Consider the following 19,078-nt stretch of genomic DNA (forward strand, 5'->3'; position numbering starts at 1 on the left):
CTGGCATCACTGACCTTGTGGGAATGTAGGCTCTGTGACTAAATCACATTGGTAGTCAAATTAAGTAAAATCAGTAAGTTTGTTCAGATTTGAAGGTCTACACGTGACAGGCTTGACCCATTATGGCTATTTCTGGCCTCATATAGGGCTTTGAAATGTATCCTCTCCAAATACAGTCAAAAATCCTGCAGGTTATTCCTATAATGTTACCATCATTAGAACATGTACCTCAGATAAGGCATGTATGATAAAAAAATGGCTGCTATATTTGAATTTCACCACCAAAGTCTAGAAAACTTTTGACATCTTCAATCCTTTTGGTTTGCTAATTAGGTCTATTACTGACTACTTACTGCTAACTGAATCAAAACATTACATCCCTTTCCAACACTTTATACCAATACTACTGCACTATAATTATTAAACAAACAGGAACATATGACACTTGAAGAAGGAAAGAATTTTTTTTTTCTGCCAGTATTTACAGATTAAAAACAATATTCATTTTCACACATTACTGTGCAGAGGTCAGAGAATACCTCTCATTTTTTAAATTTCCAGCCAAAACTGCATTAAGTACAAAGTATTAATATATTTCTTAGGAAATTAGATATGAGAAAGGGTAAAGACAACTGACATCAAGCGAAAAATAGCAGTTTCCAAAACTAGAGTTTAAAAAAAACACTTAAAAGATATAGAGACAATGAAACTCACCAAAACAGTCCCCATCACGTAAACAGTACTTAAAGCTTTCATCTTTGACAGAGATCTGAAAACATCCACAGGTGTTTCTGTCCATCCTCCCACTGTGAGAAGACAACAACACTATGGATGGATGTGTAGCTGTCAAGAAGCTGCTGGTGTACAACTGACTGACCATCCCAGAGTTCAGACCTCAACATCACTGACCTCAACATATGGATTAGCAGAAAATGCAACCAACTTCTAAGACTGAACTTCAGAGGTGCGGAAAACATCAATGCAGATTTCTTAAAAAATTGAAAGCCTCTCAAAAAGAATGAAAGCTGTAATAAAGGCAAAGGATGGACACACTACATACTGAAAAATAATATTATATTGAGTTGCTGAGGCTTCTATGTAAATTTGACTGGCATTTAAATTAACAAAGAATGGTCTCTGACTTTTGCACAGTTCTGTACTTCTCCACCAATTTCAGACCACAGGGAAGTCTGCGAAGGTTGTACAAGGTCAGTGCTGTTTCAGCATACATGGGTTCTTTCCCCCATGGTGATTTCTGTATGGACGCACTTACTCGTTAAGAAGTGTCCAAAAGCTTGGTGGGTATTTTGTCTGCTGTGTGTTGCTTGAATTAATAAATTCCATCAAATTTAGTGCACTTCCCAAAAGTACAGCTAAACATGTTCCTAACCTTATAGCTTAACAAGACAGACTGACATGTAGAAACTGTTCTTGTAGCTGGTTGTTTAAGTTGAATGTACAGTGCATCCAACAGTACAACACACACTAAGACCTTCCTCTGGCCAAGCTCAAAGCTTACATAAAGCAAAAATAGGGCGCTGGACATCAGTTCTAAAGCAGTACCTGTGGCTTCCCCACAGTCTTCACTGACTTAGTGCTCCAGATTTGCTCTTCTGTTCTACTCACAGTCCGTCATAACAGTTGAAGACCTATAGATGTACTCCTTCTGCGGAGCAGTGCTGTCCCTGGGCGGATGAACAGTATGGTGCTTTCTGGGCAGCATGCCATTTCCCAACATACCCTAACTGTTCTGCTCTCTTATCTTTCTCCTGTTACCGGAGGTTCACCACCTCATCACTACCCTGCTTTCTCCACAGCACACACATCACTGTTCACTTTTTCCACCGCGTATGCTGAACCCAGCACAATGTATCATTTGTTGGGTTTATATTGATATTGTTCTTTGAACTATTCTATTTTAAAAGGCTGTACTAAGCAAATTAACCCAGTTTTTATTACGTGGTATGTTGACCAACCTCAGATGTTCCAGATGAGTTTCTGAAGATGTCTGGATAAATGGAGACATTTATGTGCTCCAGAAATCATAAAAAATTCTGGTCAAAATAATGCAGGCCAATCTTTAACGATGTCCATCTTTAACCATTTCAAGTCAAATCCAGCGTGTTTTTATTATTAGATTATCTCACATTTGCAATATATTCAGAAGTTTGCCCATATCAGGCAGCCCTACTCCAACTCTTGCCTTTCTGTGACGCCAAAGGTAGGTGCAAGCATTTGGAATTAAGTGTTTGCAAATATTTAAATGGAGAACGAGGCTGTCAAGATAAAATAAAGTTTACAGAAGTCTGTTTACTGTAATAGATCCTCGTTTGGAATTACAAGAGGTTTGGCCAGTCGAATGAATTGAATAAGCATGTTCGTCATACAGTTTAAAAACTTGGCTATAGAAATACAAATCTTCACCAGTTTACAGGATTTATATACACTAGAACACACAGGCCAATAATCAAATGCTCCAAGTAACAAAAACATTCATCATTTGTTTAAATAGAAACACTTAAGAGAGATGTGAGGGATGGGCGCTGTCAGCATCACCTAATTATCCTCACGAGTGAATCACAAGAACCATTTTATACAGAGTTAGATGAGATCCAACTTAACTATGGAGAACCTAGACTGGATACACACATCAGTTTGTACCATTTAACCCTAGTAAATCATATACTTTATACTCCAATAACTGCATTTTCACTCATACAAAGTTGGATTAGTGGAACTCTGTTGAGGTTAACTGAATATGCCTGCTGTGTAACATTCTCAGAAGAAGACTAGCTACTTGTTTCATGTGAGTGAAGCTGTTAGATTATCCTCTATGTAGTATATTTGTGAAGAATCTACTTTTTCCTCCAGTTTAGTCAACCCAGTCATTTAGTGACAAACTTCTTTTTTGAGTTTTATTTCATTCCCGTTCTGTTGGCTCCTGAACTGCTCTGTCATTCCTCTCACCTCCAAGCGTCACCATTTTATTTGGGACTAAAGGGGCTCAAGAAAGTGAAGTATAGAACCTAACAAACTGCAGTTCAGTTAAGATACCTACTTCTATTCATGTAGGGTTTTCACAGCTACTTCTTTTCATCGCACTCTTAAAAAAGACAGTTCTTTAAGAGTTCTTTAGTAAAGACAATGGATCTATACGGAACTATGAAGCCCTTTGCATGCTTAAATGGTTCTCAGCATGGTGAAAATGTTCTTCAAATTGATGGAGAATGTGTGTATATAGTTCTGTATCTATATGTCTATGGTTCTATATATGGTTCTGTATCTATAACCTTTTTGAAACTGGTTCTATGTAGCACAAAAAGGGTTCTGCTGTTGTTACAACGTCAAGCTTGTAATAACAGAAGAACAGTTTTTGGTGCTGTATAGGACCATTTTCAAAAAGAATCTATATAGAATTCATTGATCTACATAGAACCATTGCCTTTACTGAAGAACCCTTGAAGAACCATCTGTAAGTGAGTAACTACCCACCTCTGGTTTTAGGTAGCAACTTCTGTGTAAATGTTAATGTTCTCAGAAAAAAAGATTAGATCCATTTGTTTCATGTAACTGAGGGTGTTATCTGAACTATTAGGTCCATTATAAACCCATTAAGTACAATTTTAAAAACAGAGGTCCAGAACAGTAAAACACGAGGAGATACTCACTGCTCAGTGCTGAAACAAAAGGACAATGAGACACGATTACGTGTAATGACTAAACCTGTAAACACAATGATAGCAATCAAATCCACACGAGTGGACGAGCGCAGAAGTCAAAGACGCCGCTGAGACGTGATTGGACGTAAAAGACAAAAAGACAGATGTGCTCAAACAGATGCAGGAGGAGTTACTGAAACGCCTCAACCCGCCAAACTCTGCCCTCAGCCGTGTCCAGTGCTGCTGAGGGGCCGTTACACCACCACGGCGGGTCGGTTGTGTTCTATTAGAACCTCACTCACTCAACGAGAAGTGAACTGAACCACAAAACAGCAAACAGAGCTATTTATCGTGCTAAACCACGGTTTACTAATCCTATCAGACTTACCGTTTGGTGAGAAACAGTACGAAGCTTAAGTCAGCTTCTTATTTGAATTGTCCCGTTCCACCTTAAATGGCGCAGCAGCAACATTCGGGCCCCATGATGCGCCAAAATGTAACTGCTGCACCATTTAAGGTGGAACGGGAAAATTCGAACAAGAAGCTGGGGAATAGGAAGCCAACTTCAGCCTCGCAGGAATAGCTTAAATTATCCTGACGACTAGCCAAGTACTGAGCCAACAGCTTAATGAACACAATTAGACATTCTGCTGCCAAAATATGAAAATGTTTTGAAGATTTCATACGTTTGAATTGGTGGAAGAGATGGCTATTTAAATAACAGGACAAATGGGCAAACCCTTTCCTTTCCTCGGGAAGAGGAGGAGGAGGAGGAAAACACAACAGTAGCCGCTAACAGTCCGACATCAGCACATACGGTAACACTTTCTTTCTCTCAGCGGTTTTTGACTTCCAAATATAGTCGCCGAGGTCGTGTTGAAAAGCAGCGGAGCTGAGCTGAGAGGAGACCTACCTGCTCTTTTCTTGCACAGTTTGTTAGCCGAACCAGACTAGGAGTCCAGACTGCCTCACGTCCTCGCTTCAAAGCAACGGTTTTAATCCAGACTCCTCGGAGTGAGGCTCCTTCAGGAGGGCTCTGAACTCAACCTGAGAGCCCGGTTAGTCAGTCCGGAGGCACTTTTACAGCTTTTACAGCAGGACTCAGTGACTCAGGAGGTCCCTTTCACTGTAGTATCCGCTCACTTCTCCAGTCTTTCTTATTAAAAGTGACTCTGTTGTGCCCTGAGTGACACCACACTTCCACACTCCTCGTATTCGTGGAGGGGTGCAGCGTAGCCGTGGCTGGAGTCGGGTCAACACGAGTGTGCCGTTTGGTGGCCAGAGTGGTGGGAGGAGTTGGCCAATCACTGACGAGTTCACTCTCCTCTGTCCAATCAGAAGTGAGCACCGCTGTAAACACAAACCCCGCCAGCCTCGCTTTACACTCCAAAAACTGTTGGATGGCTAGTTTGTGTTAGTACAGCTTCAGTTTACGTCCCGCTATTGCGTCTCCAAAAGCAGCACGTTTATATAAAAGTGATAATTGATATGACTAAAAACCGAATTAGCCTGACAACAGTTCTTTTCTTCGACTAAAGCCTTTTTTCTGGGTAACTCAGGCAGCAGTGGCACCTCATTTACAGATTTATTGCCTGCTTTTAGAAAAACAGAATGGCGAGGCCTGCTTCATTAGCTAAGATGGAGAGCACAGCTGAGGAAAACAGCGTGTATTCCATGCTGGTCTAAGCTGGTTATGCTGGTCTAGTGCTGGTCTGTTGAACTTCAATTGCTGCTGACCAGCATACCGGCATCCAAAGCATAATATTGCTGGTGACCAGCCATGCTGGTCTGTGCTGTTTTTTTCTAGCAGGGAGTATGGAGATGCAGTTTGTAGAGCAGTCCCCAAGCTTTCTCACACCATTCTTGAACAGGACTGAAAAGTACAGAGAACCAATGCTTAAGGATAATTCCAATGATTTTTCAAAAAAATCTGTACAATTTAATGGTTGTGATGTAAACAAATCATTCAAAGTGGTTTGAACCTACAACGTTTTTTTTTCTGGGTTTTTTTTATTTGTAATGTCGATAATGGTGAAATATAGCTAAGTTTTCTTTGAGGACTATTTTGCCCTACACGGTCTGCATGTACCTCTTTTCCATGAAATGGATTTAAAAAATAAATTTTAGGCAAAAATCCTCTCAAATCTACTGAACAGTATCTCAGGAAATCAGGCAGTGTATTTGCAACCTCTTTGTGTAACAACTTTCTGTGATGTAACCTTTACAGATAGAAAATGATTTGTATGGTTCCTTCCACCACCACAGTGGAGAAAGTGAAAAAAATCCAAATCTTACTCAATATGGAGCTAAAAATATACTTGAGAAAACGTCAAAATGTATTTACATTTAATCATACATATAATCCAAGTATGAAAAGATGAAAAAGTAAATGTTTTAATGCAGTTTGAAAGTCAGAAATGTTTGAATTGCATTAAGGACTTTCTTTTTTAGTGATGTGTGATGCAATGATGTGTGATGTGGTAACTAAATGTGGTACACAAACAAAGTAGCATAGTTGTGAGCAGTTTCATTGTACATTGATATGAATTTGGTTGGATGTTTCAGTACAAAAAACAAAATTAAAATGTGCCGGAACATTACTGATTGCCAAGAGAAAAACACCAAAAAGAAAAACCCAGAAAAAAATGTGATTTGTTATGACTACTATGAAGGTCTAAATGAAATTGTAAGGAATAAAATGATTTTTCTTCAGAAATGTAATTAAAAGTACAAGCATTCATTTTCAATAATACTATAGTAAAGTACAAATCTTCCAAATTCCAAAACAGTACTTACTCAAGTATAGCTTGATCAGTTAAGTATTTCCACCTCTACTAATATTTACTGAAAACAAAAAATGCATTTCCGTTTGTCATAATCACAGCTTTTGCTCTGTCCATCATCAAGTCCAGAAGTTTCTGCACAATTTGTACATAAAATGTAAATAAAAACAAAATGCAATGATGTGCAAATCATTTAAACCCTATATTTAATTGAAAATGGTACAAAGACAACCTATCAAATGTTGAAACTAAGAATTTTTGCTGTTTTTTGAAAAATATAAGCCCATTTTGAATTTGATGCTAACAGCACATTTCAAAAAAGTTGGGACGGTGTCAACAACAGGCTGGTAAAGTTGTGCAATGCTAAAAAAAACACCTTCTGGTTGCTCCGTGATGTTATACATTTTCTTAAATTGGAGAAGATTAGATTCACGATAAAAGATAACACTGCTGCTTTTTATGCTAAATGGAATTCTTTTCTTTTGAATTTTGAAGCACTCAAAGTTATGCCGGCAGATTTTTTTATTATTATTTTTTTTATTTTCCTTCTTTTCCCTTCAAAGATAAGGTTGTTTTTATTGTTGTATTGTTTGGAAAGTCTTGGTGTGTCGGTGTGTGTATGAGTGTGTGTGTGGTGTTGTAGGGTATATGTAATTATAAAAAACTGAGGTTGCCAGTGAATTGAGCAATTGGAGGCTATTCATTGTTTTGTCTACTGTTTATCATCCTGTTTTTCTCCACTCGTTTGATGTATCTGTTTTGTTCCTCTAATACAAAAGAGAGAGAGAGAGAAAAAACCTGGTGGTTATTGGCAACAGGTCAGTAACATGATTGGGTATAAAAAGAGCATACCAGAGAGGCTGAGTCTTTCAGAGGTAAAGATGGGGAGGGGTTCACCATTCTGTGAAAGACTGTGTGGGCAAATAGTGCAGCAGTTCAAGAATAACGTTTCTCAACATAAAATAGCAAAGAACTTGGGGATTTCATCATCTACAGTACATAATATCATTAAAAGATTCAGAGAATTTGGAGAAATCTCTGTATGTAAGGGGGAAAAGGCAGAAAACTAGTATTTGCTGGCTCTGATCTTTGGGCCCTCAGGCAGCACTGCATTAAAAAAAGGCATGATTCTGTAGAGGATATCACAGCATGGGTTCAGGAGCACTTCTAAAAAAACACTGTCTGTGAAAACGGTTCGTTGCTGCATCCACAAATGCAAGTTAAAACTCTAAAACACAAAGAAGAAACGATATATAAGCAGAATCCAGAAATGCTGCCGCCTTCTCTGGGCCCAAGCTCATTTAAAATGGACTGAGGGGAAGTGGAGAAGTGTTCTGTGGTCCGACAAATCAAAATTTGAAATTCTTTTTGGAAATCATGGACACTTTGTCCTCCAGGCTAAAGACGATTCAGCTTGTTATCAGTGCACTGTTGAAAAGCCATTATTCATGATGGTATAGGGGAGCGTTAATGCCCATGGCATGGGTGACATACACATCTGTGAAGGCACTGTCAATACTGAATGATATATACATGTTTTGGCAACATATGTTGCCATCCAGACAACATCTTTTTCAGGGAAGGCCTTGTTTATTTCAGCAAGACGATGCCAAACCATGTTCTGCCTGTATTACAACAGCATGGCTCTGTAGTAAAACAGTCCTGGTGCTAAACTGACCTGACTGCCGTCCAGACCTGTCACCCACTGAAAACATTTGGTGCATTATAAAATGAAAAATACGACAAAGGCGACCCTGAATTGTTGAGCAGCATATGTCCTATCCTAGAATAAGAACAAGAATGGGAAAACATTTCACTTTCAAAACTACAGCAGTTGGTCTCCTCAGTTCCCAAACGCTTACAGAGTGTTGTCAAACGATGAAACGCAGTGGTAAACATGCCCCCGTCCCAACTTTTTTGGAATGTGTTGCTGCCATCAAATTCAAAATGGGCATATATTTGTCAAAAAACATTAATTTTTTCTCGTTTCAACATTTGATATGTTGTCTTTGTGGTATTTTCCTTAAAAAATATGGTTTACATAATTTGAATATCATTGCATTCTATTTTTATTTACATTCTTCACAGCGTCCCAACTTTTTTGGAAATAGGGTTGTATAATAACAAGCTGAATTGAATTGAATTCAAATGTTCGCAAATATGATCAATGCATTTGAGGTCTGATGAACATCTTTTTTAAAAAAAGTTTCCAGTAGTGGACTGAGACTTTTCGACTTTTGGGGAAACCGACAGGAAGACATCTAGATACTGGACCTCAGTGGTCAGCAACATTAAAATACGATTGAGGCTCTACTCACTCAGTTTTTGAGCTCTTAAAGCATCTAAAAGAAATGTGTAATAAAGTGGATACAAATCAAATCGCTTTGAAGTCACAGGCTTTAATTGTGATGCAGAATACAGTTCTTGACATGCTTTTCCGTAGTACAGATTAAACATTGGTAAAGCATTCTTTTGGCAGTCCCCACTATTTAGATCTGTCTGGGCATGATGAAGCTCACTGGTAGATACATTCAAAAACATCTTCAGATATTCCTATTCAGGCAAAACATTAACATTTGTCAAATTAGTTCTACCTATGGAATGACTGGAAGTTAATGGTTTTTGAGCAGATGGTACTGCAAGACCTAAGACAGTCATTAAGTCAGTGACCTCAGGCATAACTAGGCTTGCTATTATCGCCTTCACAAATGTCTCTACATAACTTGCAATTAAGATATGTATGTGTTGTAAGTGTCCTTATGAAGGGACTTCATAAGAAGTGTTACTATTTCAGTCATTTATGTAATTTCTAACATTGCTAGTGCCATGATTATCCAACATTTCTTCTGAAACCAAGAGCATTATTAGACAGTTTGTTGTACTAACAGCCTCTACTCTTCTGGGAAGGCTTTACACTAGATGTTGGACATTGCTGTGAGGATTTGATTGCATTCAGCCACGAGAGCACTAGTCTAGTCAGGTACTGATGTATTCAACGGTTCTCCATTGCTCCAGAGAGCAAAGTTCCACAGCTGCACAGTCCAGTGCCCCTGTAGTCAATGCTTGGTACTGGGCATTGGTGACCTTAGGTTCATGTGCGGCTGCTTCAGAGTCCCATTCTATTCGCAGTGCTTTTCTATGGAGATTATACAAGCTATTTGTGTGCACAGTTGAACGTAGGTGCACCTTAAAAGTGGCTGAATTCACTAATTAGAAAAGGTGTCTGGATACTTTTGGACATAGTGTCCAAAATTATGCACACATCACCCAACAGTACACAAATTGAGACGCACAGCCATGAGCCCAGATGGTTTTGTATATATTAGAGTTTTTAGCTGTTTTTTCCAATTAAACATCCATTTATTTGCATAAAGAAAAATATAAAATTACAGTACAAAAAGGAATTGTCAGTCATTCAGTGGGCTTTCTTAGACAAGGTACACTGTGTGTGTGTGTGTGTGTGTGTGTGTGTGTGTGTGTGTGTGTGTGTGTCATTCTTGGCAAAAACAAAGGCCTTTTTATTTGACTTTGGGGGCTGTCACATTGATGTCAAAAGTGGGCCAGGAAAGATCAAGAGGAGTTGAGGAAATGACATGGACAACAGGGCAGGAGTAGTGTTAGTCATGATGTTTTAGAGTGGCCCAACAAAGTGGTTATTTAGGTCCTACATATCTTTAAAGGAACCAGATCTTACTTTTTTTTTTTTATTTTTGTCTGATCTATTTATAACGTTACTGTAGTTACATGTATCAAAATAAATTTCTACATGCCTTTTTGAACCTCTTTTTAACCTTATAATTAATGAGATTTCTTCTTCTTCACCTTTTCTGTGCCTTAACGACTAATAAATGTAAATGGCCTCTGGTTTTTAGCGGCAGTTGAAACACTACTTCAATGTGAATTGGTGGGGCTAAACTGCTGTGGGTAGAATAAGTGGATTTATGTAATTCTGTTGGTTATCCTGATATCACAAAATGGGTTGTTTTATCACCTCAATGTCAATATATGATCTATATGGACTCTGGAATGAATAATACATTTTGAAATTTGTTTACATATTACATCAAACCCTATTTATTAAAAAAAAAAAAGAGGAAAATTTGTTTTTTCTTGATATGGGCCTTTGTTGCTCTTGCCATGTGCGTGAAGAGTTGCTGCTTCAATCTTTCCAACAACTTCAAACTCCAGACAGTATTCAGAAAATGACAGCTGGCCAGTTAGCCAAAATGACAGTTGGCTAGTCTCACCTCAGACAGCCGTGGATCTGATCCACACTATGTAAAAAACAGGATGATTCTATTGCATAGGAACTTGCAAGGATGTCTGGAACAAGGGTATGAAAAGCATGTTAGGGTACATTTAAGGCCCCTAAGCTATAAAACCTAAAGATATCTAAATTGCTTATTTGCATGATAGATTTTCCAAATACTGGCCACTGAATTTTTCTGATTTTCAGAATGAACGTAGTAGTCAACTGGTGTTTTTGTAAAATTTGAATGCAGATATGATATTGACAACAAACCCTGTGTGTTACAATATCATACCAAGCATTCAAACCTGAGGGAAAGGACAGTTGAACATGCTAGGACAGAGACGTCTCCATATAGCCTATGGCATATGATACATGATACGGTATGTATGTATAGTAACTGGGCTGTATTATAGTGCAGTAGCCCTATAGAATGAAATACATAGCGACCACTTTAAGAGTGTAAAGCGATAGTTTGGTGCAAGTTTGGTGTCCAAGGTTTTGCTTCTTTAGATTTGTACTGCAGGCATGAGGCTAATGTAGCTAACAAGTTATCACACAGGGACTTAAAGCAAGCTCTAAGTATTGGCCAAAGGCTACGGCAGTTCACTTGCAATTCCACTTATGCTATTGTGTAGCTTTGTTGTAACATAATAACATGAGGCCTTACAAACATGCTTTGCGTGCAGTGGCTGATCTATTTGAGAAATTTCTTACTGCATGCAGTGAAGCTTGAAATGTGCTGAACTGCAGAGTGAACCTATGTTAGATTTAATGAAATATATATAATAGATATATAATAAAACCAACATTTTTAGTTTTTTATTTTTGAAAATGCCACCTGCCCTTTACATTGTATATGTTTCATGATGAGTGGACCATGAACAATCCAAAATCTTCTCAAATTTAATGTTAATGTACATTAAAGTTAATGATGTTCTTTTCCTTCTCCCTTAAAGTTTAGGAGATTTGCGGTTTTGCTGTGGTAGCAATGAAATGCTCTTTGTGAAACAAAACTAGCTTTTTTTCTTTAAGCATGTATAGATCTACATCAAGAGGTTCAGCACAGAAGATCAGTTCCTTGATGTTCCTTATGAACAATGGCCTTATTGCTCAATTCTAATTCTACCACAGATGGTTCTGCCTTGACTGTTCACATGTGTGTTTGTAAGTGACCCATAGGACAGTAAAGGGAGAAAAGGCCAGATGCATTAAAGATTTTGCAAGTATTATGCACACTAACTAACTGCCGCTGCTAGGCTGCCAACACTGCGTAGAACAACTCACCTTTTTTAGAAAACATGTAGGTTTACACCTTTCTGCACTCGTTTGCACTTCATTTCTGAATTATCTTGCCATTTTCTTTAATCCTCTGTATTTAACATCTGTGTTTTATTGTTCGCTTGCTTTAAAAAAAGCAAGCTGCACTTCATTCAGTCTCCTCTATGTCTACACTATTCATTTCCTTAACTACATCAAGCTATGGTATGGCTCTTGTCTTTTAGTAATTGATTCCTGCATCTCCAGGTACTTTGTATCGCTTTCACTGTTTGCATGGTTTGATGTTTTGTGAGTTTGTCTGGATCAGATTAAATGTAAGTGACACTAATATGTGTATTCACAAGGGATAAAAAACCAAATGTTTCCAATCTGACCATTCGCATTGCGGTCGCATGACCACGTTTAGGATATGTGTCCCTTCTTGGACAACATGACGCTCGTCTCTCTACAGTGCTATATTAAGATTTTCCTTGCAGGTCGCAAATATGACGTTGGTTGTGACTGGGAACAGAAGGAGGAAGCAGTTCATGACTAATGGAGCACTGGGCATAACTCAACATGTTTTGGTTATAAAAATTATTTCAGTAAGATTATGAAAATGGAAAGTTTAGTTACAGCGCCACCTTTTCTGAACATTCAGCTAGACATGCAAAAATCAATTAAAAACATTTATATCAAAACTAATAGGACTAGTGAAAATAGACACTTTAGGCAACTTGAAAACAAAATAGAACAGCAGGATATTATTTATATGAGATCTAAAGTACATTTTTAAGGAATCTGAATTGGAGATGGCATATGGTCTACGGCTTATGGCAGGGGTGCACAACTCTGGTCCTGGAGGCCAGTGTTCAGCAGAGTTTGGTGATTTACCTGCTCAGACATACCTGATTACACTCATCCGTTAATTGCCAGGCTGAGTAGGTGTGTTTGAGTAGGCCAACTACCAAACTGTGCTGGACACCGGCCCTCCAGGACTGGAGTTATGCATGGCTGAACCCATAGGCCAGGGGTGCTCAACTCTGGTCCTGGAGGGCCAGTGTCCAGCACAGTTTGATAGTTTCTACATAGAAATGTTTTTATGCAATATCTCCACAATTCTACAGCTACACTGTTCAAATGGACTTTTGACCATGTATTTTAGCAAATCTTATTAATTGTTTCTTCAAAGGTTTTTGTGAAATAACATATAATAAATATGTGCTATATATTTTTCAGCAAGTATTTGACTAACAAGCACAATATAAAAACAAATAAACATTAATATAAAAACACTAAATGTATGTTTAGTGAATACAGTAGCTACCTTTATTTAGGTATGCTGCACTAACCCTGCTAAAAATCTAAAGGCCTACATAGTCTACTGAAAACTTATGCAGAGTAATTTGCATTTTAAATATAAGCCAATTGTAAGGACTCAAACATCTTTAAAAAAAATACTCTGCTGGTAGATACAGAAATGCAGTTAACACAAACTATAATGGAGTGACTGATTACTGACAAGCTCTATGAATTCTCTGATATGTTCATGAATCGTCTGGGACTGCGATTTCTTTGTGAAAATCATGGAAACTTGCATGGGGCAAAATTCATGAATCAGCCCCCTGATTTGAAAACATTTGTGTGTTCACACACCTCTGAAAAAAAGAGATCTGTGTCACATTAAGGGACTAATCAGACTTGTCAACCTGGTAATGTGAGTGCAGCCAAAATGTCTCTTACTTCTTGCACATTATACAGGATAAGGCTATTCCTCTTGATGGGTAAGCCGAAGTTTCTTCAACACACCTGTGCACACAGGATGTTTAGTGAGACATTTTGTTTGTGCCTCTATAGTACGTTTCCTATAAGGCACTAATGTATTTGTTATTGCTGGCTCACATTAAACCTGTGGCCTCCATATATATGAGCTGCAGTTGAGCTAAACTAACTTCCTCACATGCAAACCTTTCTTTTCTTTTTTAGGTTTATTTTTCATCTGTGAAATAAATAGAATTATGAGTCATCTGTGAATATTGTACTCGTCCTTCAGATTAGCACATTGGTAAACTTCACACTTTTTGAGTTTCCATTTCACTCAAACACAGACGTGTATTGAGGGCCATCTGTGGAGCAGATGTTAGGCAGATCATTTTAGGCCTGCCAGAACAGCCCAGGCATTAAACAGAAGAAAGAAATCCACCTATTCATATCAGTAAGTCTGCAAAATCTTTGGAGCCAAGATGAACCAGCTAATACACCATCATTTGTTCAGGCCCTTAATTGGTTCTGGTAGTTACTGACTGTGCTGAACTAACCACAGCCTCTCTACACAGTGGGGGGATTGGGTTTTAAGGGCCTATATCATATAAAACTTAATCTCCCTCGCTTTTTGAAATAAAAGCTTAGGATCTACTGTGTAAACACTGTTTAAAGAATGTAGCCTATTCACTCCCCAGTCTGTACATATTTGAAAAGCAGCTCTTTTTCAATTCATTGTGGTCGTCATATAAGTAAGGAATGGCCTACCACAGTTTAGCCTGCCCATTCTTGTTGAAGTAATAAAGAGTGTTGTCACTGCAGACAGTCTGTAGAAAACGATTAAAGGTTGTGCTGTTCCTGGCTGTCAGGAAGCAAATGTATAAATGCAGCCTTCCAAAGGATGCAGACACCAGAATGGAATGTCTGTTCCATACATTTGAGTCCACAATTCTTTTGTATGTAATGTGTCTCATTATATTTGTGAAGGTATTCAGAACAACCAATCAAAACAGAGGCAATTTATCTATCAGTCTATATCGGGAATGTGGGCTGATGCAGATATCCAATATTTGTCATGTACATTTTTGTCAGTACCAACACTTAATAATAAAAATAACAATCCAGAAAACTGTAAGTACCTCATGGCCCGTTTGGACATCCGTAGGAGAGGCCATGAGCTGTTATTATAATTTTCTGGATTGTTTTCTTGAGATAACGAGTTAATTATCTTGTAATAATGTATAAGATAATTAACACTTTTCTCTAAATAGCAACTTTGTTATCTTGAGATCACAAGATAACTAACTCTTTATTTCAAGATAACAACTTTTGTTTTCTCGAGATCACAAGATAACTATTTCAAGATAATTTTTGTTTTCTTGAGATAACAAGATAACTAACTCATTATTTCAAGATAACACCTTTGTTATCTCGAAATAACAAGATAATTAACTCATTATATCAAAATAACTTTTGTTATTTTGAGATAAGATAACTAACTTTTTATTTCAAGATAAGAACTTTGTTATCTTGAGATAACAAGATATTTAACTCATGGCCTCCCGTACATATGCATTTACAGCATTTGGCAGACACTCTTATCCAGAGCAACTTACAATTTTACACAGGTAGAAGGTGTGTTAGGAGTCTTGCCCAAGGACTCTTATTGTTATAGTGTAGGGTGCTTACCCAGGCAGGGGACTGAACCCCAGTCTACCGTGTGGAAGGCAAAGGTGTTACCCACTACACCACACCAACAACATGCAAGCAAAACAAATATGTTTTTAATCTGGATTTAAAACAACTATCGATCTTGCATTCCTAATACTCTAAAAATGCTACTCCAGAATTTATAAGAGTTTATATAAGAAAATGATGCTTCACCAACTGAGCTGCAAATTATTCTAGGAGTTTGAAGTAAGCCTGCCTCAGCTGAGTGAAGCGTTCTGGACGAGCTATAATGTTGCACTGATAGTACACAGCAAGCTGACGCAAATGAGATATGATCACAGTTTTGTGCTGCTGTTTGCTTTGGAATATCTCAGTTAGTTCTGCATCTACTGAATGACTTCAAAAAGGTAAGAATAATAGCATTAACTCTTCTTAGTTAGCATGTGGTATAAATAACAGTGCGTGTAAATGTAGTAACGGTGTATTGTGACTCAGACAGACCACACATGCAGTGATCACGCTCACTTGTTAACCGGTCACATGAGTGTCTTAGTGACTGGAACCGGGGGGGGGGCTTGGAGGAACATCGTGACAGCAGAGCTGAATCAGGTGTGTTAGAGCTGGTGAAAATGTGCAGTTTAGGTGGAAACACTGATCCATACAAATCATGATGATTCTGCTTCATCACACTTTTAATCAGGCCCACTGTAGGGAGAATATACACAACTGAAACACTTGCATACATCTCAGAATCCTTTTTGAAGTGAAGTGGGATTGTATTGAGGTGGAGACAGACATGTTCAGACACACTTTCAGCACACAAAGTTAGGCCTGCTGTAGTGTACAATTAACCTTTTTAAAATGCTCTATCCCATAGCCTGTTTATAAAAAGTAGCTTGGCCTGGATATGTTCACAAAACATGGCTGCAGTAAAGCTATTAGTTGGGTAAACAGAGTAATACCAATATTAGGAAGAGACAAACAGGCTAATACTACACTTCAGAAAAAAAAGTTCCCTAATAAACAAACCACAGAGATTTCGGAGTGTAAATAAACTTAGAAAGGTTTAAAGAATTAGCAATTTTTGATTGAAATGTTCTTTAGAGAACCATGGGTGGTTCTTTTATGACACTATGCAAAGAACCCCTGTTTGGCACCTTTTTAAGAGTGTAGTTGAATGCTTCTAGTTCATTGTGTCTGTAAATGACAGAAAATGCAATGATATTCAGATTTGACAAACTAAAGACAAACTGGGACACTGTTGTCATGAAAAAAACGCCATGTTTCTAGTTCAAAAATAAAACTTCACCTGATACAAAACAGAAAAGTATTAAACACCGAGAATGGGAGATTAACATTTTTGTATCTTTTACAAACACATTGTTTCTTTGATTAGCCCTGGCGTTCTGTGACAAACACCTTTGTTTTTCTTCTAAAAGTGCCATGTCATCCTTCATTAGCCATTTCAGTTCATTTCACTTCATTAATATTCCATTACATAAAATAATAATCACTGGCCTTAAGCTACTGCATTTCATTATATCATTATCCATAAATTTAAACACACTTGGCGATGATCTTGATTACATCATATCACATAAATTAAAATATCCCTCTTTTCCATTGTTTCATTGATCAAGAGAGTATAAAATAAGTTAGAGTCTATTGATTATCCCTTAATTGTGACTAAACATGTTATTCTTAATTATGACTAAACAAGGAAGCGTTAAAATATGTTTTGTGCATGAAATGGGTAAAAAATTTAGTTAGGTTATGGTCCAAACTATGTCTGTGTGTGTGTATGCAGGCCAAATATGCATTTCCCACTAGGAAAAACGTACGGTGCAAAATTGGACCTTAAAAGCACCGTTTTACCTTTGAGGGTACATTTACATTGTTTGTACCTTGATGAACGAAAGATGCACCTGCACAGAAGTTTTATTTTTTATTTAGTGCACAGAGGCCTGCACACACAGAGAGAACCAACACAGCACAGTGAAATTAACTATGGAATCAAATCAATCATTAATGTGGTTACAACTGATGCGTTTCTCCTAAAAACAGGATCTGTGTGTGTGTGTGTGTGTGTGTGTGTGTGTGTGTGTGGGTGTGATTCTCCAGGCCTCAGCCTTTGACACAATCAGGCCTGCTTGGCAAACACCACATAGTCAGGGTCACACAGGCACACACACACACACACACACACACACACACACACACACACACACACACACACACACACACAGGGACAGCTGCCCAGAGTGAGCCATACAGCATGATTACTTATGACTGAAACGATTAAAATTATTACTGAAAAATGTTTCGCTTGAAAAATCTTTCACATCATCCAAAAATCATCCTCACAATTTCACTGGAATTTTATTTAAAAAAGAAAAAACCTCAGGGGTACTTCTTTAATTTTAGTTAGGGAATGTAATTATACCATATTCCATTAGTTATTCTTGTTTTGTTTTTTAAAGTTTTTAAATCCTGTCTTGACTCCAGGCACTTTTTTATTTCTATTTTAAGAAGATCTGTTATGAAAAGGTACAAATATGCCTCTTTCCCCTGAGAAAGTGAGCATAGTGAACCTTTAAAAATCATATATGATACACAGCTGAACCTAAAGGACCATGTTGTACCTTTGAATGTTAATTTACATTGTTTGTAGCTTGGAGGGCTAAAATCTGGCTGTACAGTTCCCTTTTTTCCGACAGTGTAGTACAGACTGGTGATCCGTTTTATGTTTGCCTTTCAAAATAACAGGCAATGCCATTTATATCTCAGAAATACAACTGTAGTCCAAGGTAATTTACTGCATTCCGAATGTTTTTAAAAATCACATAACTCTGTTAATGTTGTTGTATATCTCTTGTAAAACTGCACACAAAACTAATGTAATTATTTGTAATTATTTGTAAATAAAAAACAGTGTCTTCCACAAATACTGGCACCCCGGTAAAAATGTTCACAATGGTGATAGGAACCAGACGTCTGAAGAGTTTAATGCCTCAAAAATCTGCCTCACAGCAAGCTATTACATTAAATAGTGGCAAATATGTTGATTGACATTGTTTTATGATAGTTTTGACAAACTTTTGGCCTAAAATGTATTTTAAATCTAATCACATTGGAGAGTTACATGCAGCGGAAAAATTTAATCAATATTACATATAACTTGTGCAGGTTCACTGGTGGTATTGTATAGTGAATAAACCACTCTGAGTGACTTTTTAAAATCTGAACCACTGAATTACAGAAAAACATCAGTTGAATTCCCCTTTAGTACTGAGCGCTAAGAATAAATCCTGTAAAATAACTGAACATTACTAGAAACTATTGCAGAATTTATATGTAAGAAACATTTTGATTTTCAAGGCCTGATCATTGCTGTGCTTCTTTCTCATGACTTCATTCCAAACAGTAACAGTGAGCTGAACCTGCATCAACCATTTCCTGCAGTCTGCCCGCTCCTCTGACTCACTAATTGATCATAAAGTGAAACCTGGCTGTAATTCATGTGGTATCTCTGAGTGCTGGTGCTGATCTAGGATCAGATTTCTCTCTGTTTATGGTGATCTTTGTCTCTCTGTGCTGCGCTGATCCAGAAACAACACTCCTAGGCTGAGGCTCTTTGAGACTATGGCCTCAGGCCTAACCGCAGCCAGGCTGTGGCATGGAGAGTGGATCACTGA

General features: G+C 37.8%; 1 protein-coding gene across 2 annotated transcripts in view; it reads right to left on the bottom strand.

Annotated features, from left to right (window-relative positions):
* The window catches only part of pdzd2 (PDZ domain containing 2), a 118,976-nt gene extending 114,070 nt beyond the window's left edge, over positions 1-4,906 (bottom strand). For both annotated transcript variants that reach the window (XM_036598293.1, XM_036598292.1), the window contains exon 1: positions 4,573-4,906. The gene's annotated coding sequence lies outside the window, so the exon portion shown is untranslated. The remainder of the gene's footprint in view (positions 1-4,572) is intronic.
* Positions 4,907-19,078: the final 14,172 nt, after the last annotated feature.

Source organism: Colossoma macropomum, unplaced genomic scaffold, assembly GCF_904425465.1.
Source record: "Colossoma macropomum unplaced genomic scaffold, Colossoma_macropomum, whole genome shotgun sequence".
Classification (NCBI taxonomy): domain Eukaryota; kingdom Metazoa; phylum Chordata; class Actinopteri; order Characiformes; family Serrasalmidae; genus Colossoma; species Colossoma macropomum.